Source organism: Hyaena hyaena, unplaced genomic scaffold (genome assembly GCF_003009895.1).
Source record: "Hyaena hyaena isolate Hyena2069 unplaced genomic scaffold, ASM300989v1 scaffold_1418, whole genome shotgun sequence".
In the NCBI taxonomy this organism is placed as follows: domain Eukaryota; kingdom Metazoa; phylum Chordata; class Mammalia; order Carnivora; family Hyaenidae; genus Hyaena; species Hyaena hyaena.
This window is the reverse complement of record NW_024082057.1, coordinates 26,333-35,145: the sequence shown is the minus strand read 5'-3', so window position 1 is coordinate 35,145 and position 8,813 is coordinate 26,333. Positions and strand designations below refer to the sequence as shown.

At 48.1% G+C, this 8,813-nt stretch overlaps 1 long non-coding RNA gene across 1 annotated transcript; it reads left to right on the top strand.

The window, feature by feature from the left end:
• The first annotated feature begins 308 nt into the window (after positions 1–308).
• Positions 309–6,523, top strand: LOC120225516. Its single transcript, XR_005526824.1, has 2 exons — positions 309–3,394; positions 5,713–6,523. It is a non-coding gene; the product is annotated as an uncharacterized LOC120225516 (long non-coding RNA).
• Positions 6,524–8,813: the final 2,290 nt, after the last annotated feature.

Here is an 8,813-nt window from a genome sequence, read left to right as displayed (position 1 = left end):
GACAGAAGTGCTCAGATGCCTACTCCTGGGGCCAGGCAGCAGGTGCCCCTTGCTCAACACACACTTCATATGACTTCTAGGCTTTTAAATTTGCTAAGGTTTGGTTTTGGGCCCAGGGTATGATCTATCTTGGCAAATGGTCTGTGTGTGCTTGAAAAGCATGAGTTTTCACAACAAACAAACAAACCAAAGCTGAAACTGACCCATAAATAGAGAACAAACTGGTGGGCGTCAGGGGGAAGGGGGGGACGGGGGGAAAATGGGTGAAGGGGAGGAGGAGGTACAGGCTCCCAGGGATGAGATGAATGAGTCACGGGAACGACAGTAGAGCACGGGGAACACAGCTGTGGTTTTGTAATGGCGGCCTGTGCAGGCGGGCGCAGCCGCAGCGTGGCCAGGGCAGCACAGCACGGGGACCCGGGGAATCGCTACGTTGTTCGCCAGAAGCCGGTACTAACACTGTGTGTCAGCCATACTTCAATTTTTAAAAGCCCATTTAAAGAAGAATAAGGTTTCTCTATTGTTGGGGGGAACGTTCTAGAACTGTCACTAGGCCAGGTTGCCTGAGGGCGCTGTCAGACCCTCCACGTTCCTCCCTCTGCCCGCTTGGGCAGGGGCATGGGAGACTCTGGCCGTACTGGAGGATGTGTTTTTCTGATCAGCTTTTGCTGCTTGTGTTTGGGAGCTCTGTTATTATGTGCTTAATGTTTATGATTATTTTAATTTCTTGATGAATTGAAACATCAATGTGTAACGTCCCTCTTCACGTTATTACGGCATATCTTTCTCCATCCCTTTACCATTGACCTAGCTAAGTTTTGATATTAAAGTGGAATTCTTACAGAGAGCATACACTTGGGTATTTCTTCTTTATCTAGTCTGACGATCTCTGTCTTTAACTGTCGTGTTTACCACATTCATGTTTACAGTGATTATGGATACGATCAGATCAAACTCTTACCTTAGTAGCCGGTTTATACTTGTCATGTTTGTTCTTTGTTTTCTTTATCTGCTTCTTCTATCTTCTTGGGTATAATTCGGAACTTTTGATTATTCTATTTTATCTCCTCTACTGACTTATTCATATCTCTTTTTTTAAAAACACTGTTTAGTGGCATTTACATTATAGACTTTAAAATAATCTTAGCCCACCAAAAAATAATATTCTACTGCTTCGTGTATACAGTAGGGACCTTATGTGCCCAAACCCTCCCTCCTATACCTGCCGCGGTGGTTAGCATACACCCCACCTTTGCATAAGTCGTAACCATCCAGTGCATTCTTACTGTTCTTGTTTTAAGCAGTTATCTTGTAGAGCAATTAAAAATACAGACAATATATTTTACCTTCATTTTGTCTATTTCCCAGATTTTTTCTTTTTAGATCCAAATCTCTGACCTATACCACATTTCCTCGGTCTGAAGAAATCCCTTAAACATTTCTTACAGAGCAGGCCTGCCGGAAATAAAGTCCCTCTGTTTCTATCTGCTCGGGAAAGTCTTTATTTCTCCTTTACCTTTGAAGGATTTATTTATCGGATATAGATTCTGGGTTGACTGTTATTTTCCGTTAACACTTTAAAGATATCGCCCCATTATCTCACTTGTGTGGTTTCTGATGAGAAGCCTGCTGTCATTCTCATCCTTGTGATCTTGCGGGTGACGTGGTTCTTTTACTGTGACAGCCATCAGGACAATTTCCCCATTGTCTCTGGCTTTCAGCCATTTAATTACGATTTGCCCTAGTGTGTGTTTGTGTCTGGATGGTTGTGTATTTGGGTATTGACCTTGATCAGTAATCTCTGAATTTCTTAGATCAGTGGTTGAATGTTTATCGCTCATTTTGGAAAATTCTCAGCCATTATTTCTCCAACTACTTCTTCTGCCTTCTCTTTTCCTCTTCCTTCCCCACACCCGGGATTCTCATTCCATGCACGTTACGCTATTTGGTATTGCCACACGGCTCCTAGATGTGCTGGTTCTCTTTCTTACTCTTTTTTTTTTCCTCTTTGTATTTCAGTTTGAGCCCTTTGGAGCCATTTTTATTTCTGTTTCTGTGTTTTCAATTTCTAGCCTTTTGATTTTATTCTTTCGGTTAGTTTGTGCACCTCTGCTGAAAGTACCTACGTGTGTCAAAGGCCCCCCGCCATCTCCTCCCACGGGAGCCCCTCAGACCCAAGCGCCGTCTTGCCTGCATCACCACAGATTAAAGTTGTCCTTTTCTGGAAATCATAAGGGTGGCGCCATCCAGGACGCGCTCCTTTGTGGTCAGCCGACTGGCTCGACGATTAGGTCTGTGGAATTGCCATGGCTCTTCTCTGTCTTTTGAGCCTCCGTAAAAAAATTTTTTTTTCAACCTCCAACACCTCCATATACATTTTGGAGTCAGTTTATCAACACAAGCAAAGTTAACTTTCCGGGATTTTGATACAAATGACATGAATTCCACATATAAGTCTTGGAGGAACTGACATCTTTCTAAATGCGACTTTTTGAATCCATAAATACAGTATTTGGCTTTATTTGCTTAGATCTTTAATTTCCTTGAAAAATATGTTGCAACTTTCATTAGTTCTTACTTGGACTTTATACCTATGTAATTGGGGGGTTTTTTATATTTTAAACTTTTAAATTTTATTTGATCTATTTTACATTTCAATTTTAAGAGATTATTGCTTGTCCTCAAAACACGATTTTCACGTGGATCTTGTATCCACCTACCTTGCTATACTAACTTTTTAGTTATAACAGATTTATTTGAGCTTTATACGTTAAAAATTATGTCATTTATGAATTACAGCAATTTTCCTTGCCCTTTTCCAGTTTTTATCGTGGGATTTCCTTCCCTTGCCTACTGAATGGACTGGGTTCCATGGCACACACGCTCTGATTACAACTTTGCAAAAAAGAGGAAGCAAAGGTGCGTTTAGTTGAAAGCTCTTCTTTATATTGCAAACATTCCTTAGGTCTGTAAGAAAATGTCGCCACCCAGAGAATCTGTATCGGGCACCTTTCAAACAAAGGGACCAGAAAGTCGTGCCTCCGTGAGCTAAGGGAGCCACATGCTGGACGGACAAGGCACCTGTTGGCATTGGTGTTTCCTGCCCAGAATTTACGGATGTCTGTCTCTCTTCTCAGTGCCAGAAGGGGCAGACTGGGTAAGTTTGTCCCAAGCAGAGTCCCTGGGCCCCGGCGGGAGGAGGCTCAGCAAGAGGCCAGGTTCCCTGGGCAGGGAGAGAAGCCTGTGAGCGCTGGTTGCAGAGCCCTGACATCCACGTCACAAGCCACACTCTTGGGGGACAGACCTCTCTCCCCCCGAGGCACCAGGCGGGAAGAGGCGAGTGTGACAGACGCAGGCAAGCACTTCCACAGGGGACGTGAATACGCGCGTGTGGGTATGTATGTTTCCGTCGTCCTGAGGAAGTTTCCATCGATTGCTGTTGTGTTGTTACTCATCAGGTACTGGTGACTCTGATCCCTACCTTTTCAGGAATTGGAAAGACTCGCTTTCTCCCTGCTAACGACGTGGTTTGTCATTACTCGGCACACTACACCCGGGGTCCCTGCTTGTCGTGATATGTCATTGGGCAAACACACTGTGGGATTCAGTTTGCCAGGACTCTCATCCAGCCGCGTGGGGACGTCTCTGGAAGGTGACCACTGATGGCCCCGGCTGGCACGAGCCTCACCGCACCTCTGCCTCCATCCTCACAGGGCTACCTCACGGGCCTCTGTGGGCCAGTTTGGGTCTCTGGTCAGGTGAGGGGCAGAGAGGCAAGAAGCAGCAGAGGGCGTGGGTGAAGAGCCAGGAGGAGGGTGCACTTGGTGACAAGATGGCCCCAGGGTTCTGTCCACCCTAATAACACGCTGCACAAGCTGGGTGTGCGGGTGGGGTGGACAGTGAGGTCATGGAGCCCCGGAGCGGTGGGCTGGGCAGCCGAGGCCCCTGCATCCAACAGGCCCCCACGCTTGCTGGCAGGAGCCTCAGAGCTTGCACTGGCAGCGGGCGGGGACACAGCAGCTGGAGCCGCAGCCTCCGGAGCAACCTCGGCAGCCCGTGGTTCTGGTGGGTTCTGGGTGGAGTCGGTCAGAGGAGCAGGTGCAGAGATGCGGACCCTCCTGGGCCAGGGACTTCACACACCTGCCAGGTGTCTCTGGGCACGTGCCCACTCCCCTCCCTGGGGTGTGCTCCCCAGGTGCTCATCGGCCACTTCCCCACGGCATCTGGACCCTGTAATTACCCTGCTCACCTGCCTTCTCTGCTTTCCCAGGTGACATGCAGAGGGCAGGTGTTTAGACCATCACGATAAGCGTCTCCCCAAAACACCCTCCAAAAAACAAAAACACCTTCCACTGAACTGGCCAGAGTCGGTCAAACATGAGTAATAACACTTACATTTTTATATTGCCTCCAACTCTTAAAATATAAGATGGCTGCGCAATAAAAAGAAGCTCAGAAATATAAGGAAAGATGTAAAAATAACAAATAATCCCAGCACACAATGGTAACATTTTGATTAATTTCTCCCCATTTTACCATTTCCCCTAGATAGCTACGTTTCCTTTTACATTATAATCTCTACGTAAACATGGTGTTGGGTGTTTTTGCTGAACTTTTCTCCATGTCGGGCAGGAAGCTTAATTGAAGAGAAGATTTTGTAGCTTTACCCCGACACAGCACACAGGCGAGCACGGCTACTTCTGCCTTCTGGCTCCTTCGGGGACCAGGTTGCTCGCAACTCTTGTCTAAGATCTACGCAGACACAGCAGCCAGTGTGATCGTGTGTTCCTCTAGTCTTTCTGAACTTCACATCTAGAAAGGGGCATTTCAGTTATTGCTTTAATTCTTTTTTAGTGAGGGTGATTTTTTTTTTTTACTTTACTATAAATTGTATTTTCTTTGCTCTTTATCGCTTTGAGAAGTTACTTATATATGGAGGAAATAAAGTTCTAATCCTCAAACAGTGTAGTTTGTTTTCCACAGGTGTTTATATGGGAGTTTAGCTTAGGATTTTTTTTTTTTTTTTTTTTTGAAAGGGAGAGAGAATGAGCAGGGAAGGGGTAGAGTGAGAGAGAATCTCAGGCAGGCTCCACACGGAACGTGAAGCCCAGCACAGGGTTCAGTCTCATGATCCTGGGATCATGACCTGACCCAGAATAGTCAGATGCTCAACCAACTGAGTCATCAAGGTGCCCCAAGGTTAGGACGGTTTTAAACAGCGGCTCTGTCTGTGCAGTCAGCGCACCCTTTGCACGGCGCCGGGTCTGAGGCTGGGCGTCTGTGTGACTACAGCTTACACCTCCCGCAGGTGCGTGAGCCCCAGGCGCCCACATCCAGGGACAGGCAGAGAAAGTAGAGCCTGGGTGTCCTAACAACGCCCTCCCCCCACCCCCCTGCCCCCGTCACCCCCTCCGCCAGCGCTGCCCGGGCGCACCTGGGCCGCAGAAAACACCGCGCAGCCCTGCCCTCAGTCGCCGGCCAAAGGAAACCAGAAACTTCCCGTTTGTCTCCACACAGGTGCAGGGTTTAGACAGGGCGGCTGAAACCTGAGAAAGGTAGAGAGATGTCTGGCGACGGAGCGCGGGGAAAAGAGGGGGGCAGGGAGCAAACGACAAAGGGGCCAATCTCAACCTAACCTGGGACACAAAAGTGCATTTCCTACAAATGGCTGAGCTCCGTAGCAAGTTAAAATATGCATCATCATTTTCTTAGGGCTCATCGATGACCCAGTGAAACCACAGAGCATGTTTTAGAAGGAAGAGCGGAGGCCGAAGGGCCTCCGTGAGCACCGAGGACATCACAGGTGCAGTGAGGGAGACGCAGGAGGCCCGAGACCCGGGGACGGACACAGGGGGCCATGGCGCGCTCCCAGCGCAGGCGGAGACGCAAAGCGGGGACATCAGCCAGCACGATGGTCCAGCTTTAGGAAAAGTGGTGAGGACCTCACTCAGCCAGAGGAAACTGCGGGAAGCCCTCCCCGGCCTGAAGGAAGACGTGCAGGTTTACTCGGAAAGAGCGACATATTCCAGGGAAAGTGAACACAGAATGTCCCGGACTAAGACATGTGATTAAGTTCCGGAATTCCAGAGATGGGCCCCCAGAAATATTGCCCAAACAGCAAATCCCCAGCAGCCTGGGGCGGGGAGGGTGCTGGTATCTGACTGTTTCCAGATGCCCTGCTGTAACGTCTAAGGCTCAGAGATTTTGGAGCAAATCTCTTCAAAAACCTGATGAAAACGAAGCGGGCCCCAAGAATGTATGTCTCTCGAAAACACTGTCGAAGCCAGAGAGAACTGGCAAGCGGTCCCAAACTCTCTGAGCCCACGATACCTCCGGCGCCTGGATCAAAGGGTCCTGCGAGCCTCCCTCAGGACCGACTCTAGGGAGGAGGGCAGCACGGACCGGGGGCGCCGAGTCCCACAGAAGGAGGGCTCACGTGGAGCAAAATGCACAAATCACGGCTGTACCAGAGAACTTAAGTGTAATCCTTGAGAATAAAGTTACGAGCTACAGGGCCCTCCTCCCCCAGCTCCGGTTCTCTTTCTTTCTTCCAAGAGAGCAAGGGGATTAGAATCCGCGGGCGTCACGAGTTCCTTTGAAATTGGTTTCTGGTCTGTTGCTGCCATCGGCCTCCCTGATGCGGTGGGGCTGCCGACCCCGATTGCCCCTTGCCCCTCCTTCCCCGAAGAGCCCACTCCCGCGCTTTCAATACATCCACGCCTATAGGTGCATCCTGGAAAAAGGACAGAGCGTAGCCTTTTTGCTTTTCTTTTAAACTGACATGGACGTCGGCTACAGATCTTATGTCACTACCTTCTCTCGCCGAGTCGCTTATAAAAATGAAGCCGTATTTCTTTATATAAACCCAGCCCGTGTCTTCGCTGGGACACGGTTTATCAGCATAGGCACACGCCTCATTCTGCGTATTCTTAGCTTTGGAAGCCACCGGTGCTCCCAACTCGCCTGTCCACAAACTGGCCACTGGGAACTTTGTCCTGTGTGGCCTCGGCTCTGGGGTGTGACAGGGGTTAGTCCCGTGGAAAGGGGCTGCGTGCTGGGAAGAGCCTCAGAGGGTCGCTGGGAGGGTCAAATGCAGCCCGCGTAGCCACGTAGCCGCTCAGACATCTCCTCCCGCAAGCAGGAGATACAAGCGTTTGGCCTACACTTTCTGTCCCTGACTTCGGACGCCCTCTATCGGGAGTCAAGTGCCCGACCCGCCCTGACCTTGTCGCGGAGGCGGTGGGCAGCCCTTCCTCGTGATCCGTGAAGCCCAGTTCTTCCGTGTTATGTCAGAATCGATGGCTATGTTTCTCTCATAACCTTCTGGGGTTGTTAGAACTGCGTTCCCTGTATACATGGGTTCGGAGAGAATGACTCTTTTCACTGCTACGTCGTTGTCACAGAAGGCGTACAAGGCTGAGGGCACCTCGGTGGGGAGTTTTCCCAGGGACCAGCCCTCCTGTCCCCTCGCTTCCTGCTTCCCGATGAAGAATATCTTCCTTTTTGAGCTTTGAGCAGGAATTCTGCAGCCTGGCTGGGCTCTCTTATTCCAGCTGTGTCTGTGTCAATTCTGGTAGCTTGTCTTTCAAGGTGGATGTGACACGTCATCTACCAGTCACCAATTTGTCATTTCCCACAGTCGTGATGGACGGTATCTTCATCTTTTTTTTTTTAATGTTTTTATTTATTTCTAGGAGAGAGAGAGAGACAGCGTGAGCAGGGGAGGGTCAGAGAGAGAGGGAGTCACAGACTGAAACAGGCTTCAGGCTCTGAGCTGGCAGTCAGCACAGAGCCTGACATGGGGCCCGAACCCACGAACCGCGAGATCATGACCTAAGCGAAAGTCGCTTAACCGACTAAGCCACCCAGGCGCCCCGGTATCTTCATCTTATATACAAATTTGAAGGGAATGCATCTGAACTTTCCTCATGGGGCTTTCATCAAGTTCTTCCAGAAGACTCTTCCATCTCTCCACTCCTGGGCAGCAAAGTCCTAAGTTATTCATAGAACCTTTTTGTTACACCTGATGAGATGATCACGCAAATTCTTTTCTCCCTGGTAATGAGTTGCAGTGATATATTTTTGATGGTGAGCTTCTTAATCCTCTTAGAATAAACCCTACTTGACTGTGACTGGCTATTTTCAATAACCTACTTGATTAGTCCAATATTTGATTTAGAAATTGTGTGTTTTCATTCCTAATGAAGCAGATCTATAATTTCCCTTTTGTTTTACAGTCCTTTGCCTGATTTTCAAATGAGACTTACAGGAGCTTCATAAGAGAGCTCACCTACTTCCCTTCCCATTGTATTCCCAGCATTTGAAGAGAGGATAGAGCCTCTGTTAGAACTCACTGAGAAGCTGTCTGCTTCTGGGCCTTTCTGGGACTTAAGATTCCTGGTGATAATTCCACTGTCTTTGATGGTTATTGATCTCTTCAAGTTTTAAATATCTTTTCATGTGAGTTTTACCATCTCATGTTTCTCCCCCCAGAAATGTATCCATTTCTTCTAGATTTCAAATTACCAGGAAATTTGCTCCCCCAATTGCTTTTTGTAAAATCCATTACATACGGATTATTTAACCTTGTTCACTTTGTATTTTATTTACCTGGATCTTGCTTCCTCTTCTGCGGTTCAGCTTTTCAGACATCTGTCTATCTTACTGATATTTTTCAAAGACACAGCTTCCATTGTTACCCACTTGTTATTTTTATTCTGCTTTCTCATTATTTTGGTTTAAGTCTATGCTTTTTCTAGCATTTTTATTGGAATGCTTGCCTTGTTTCAAAATCTTTTCCATCAAGCTCTAAA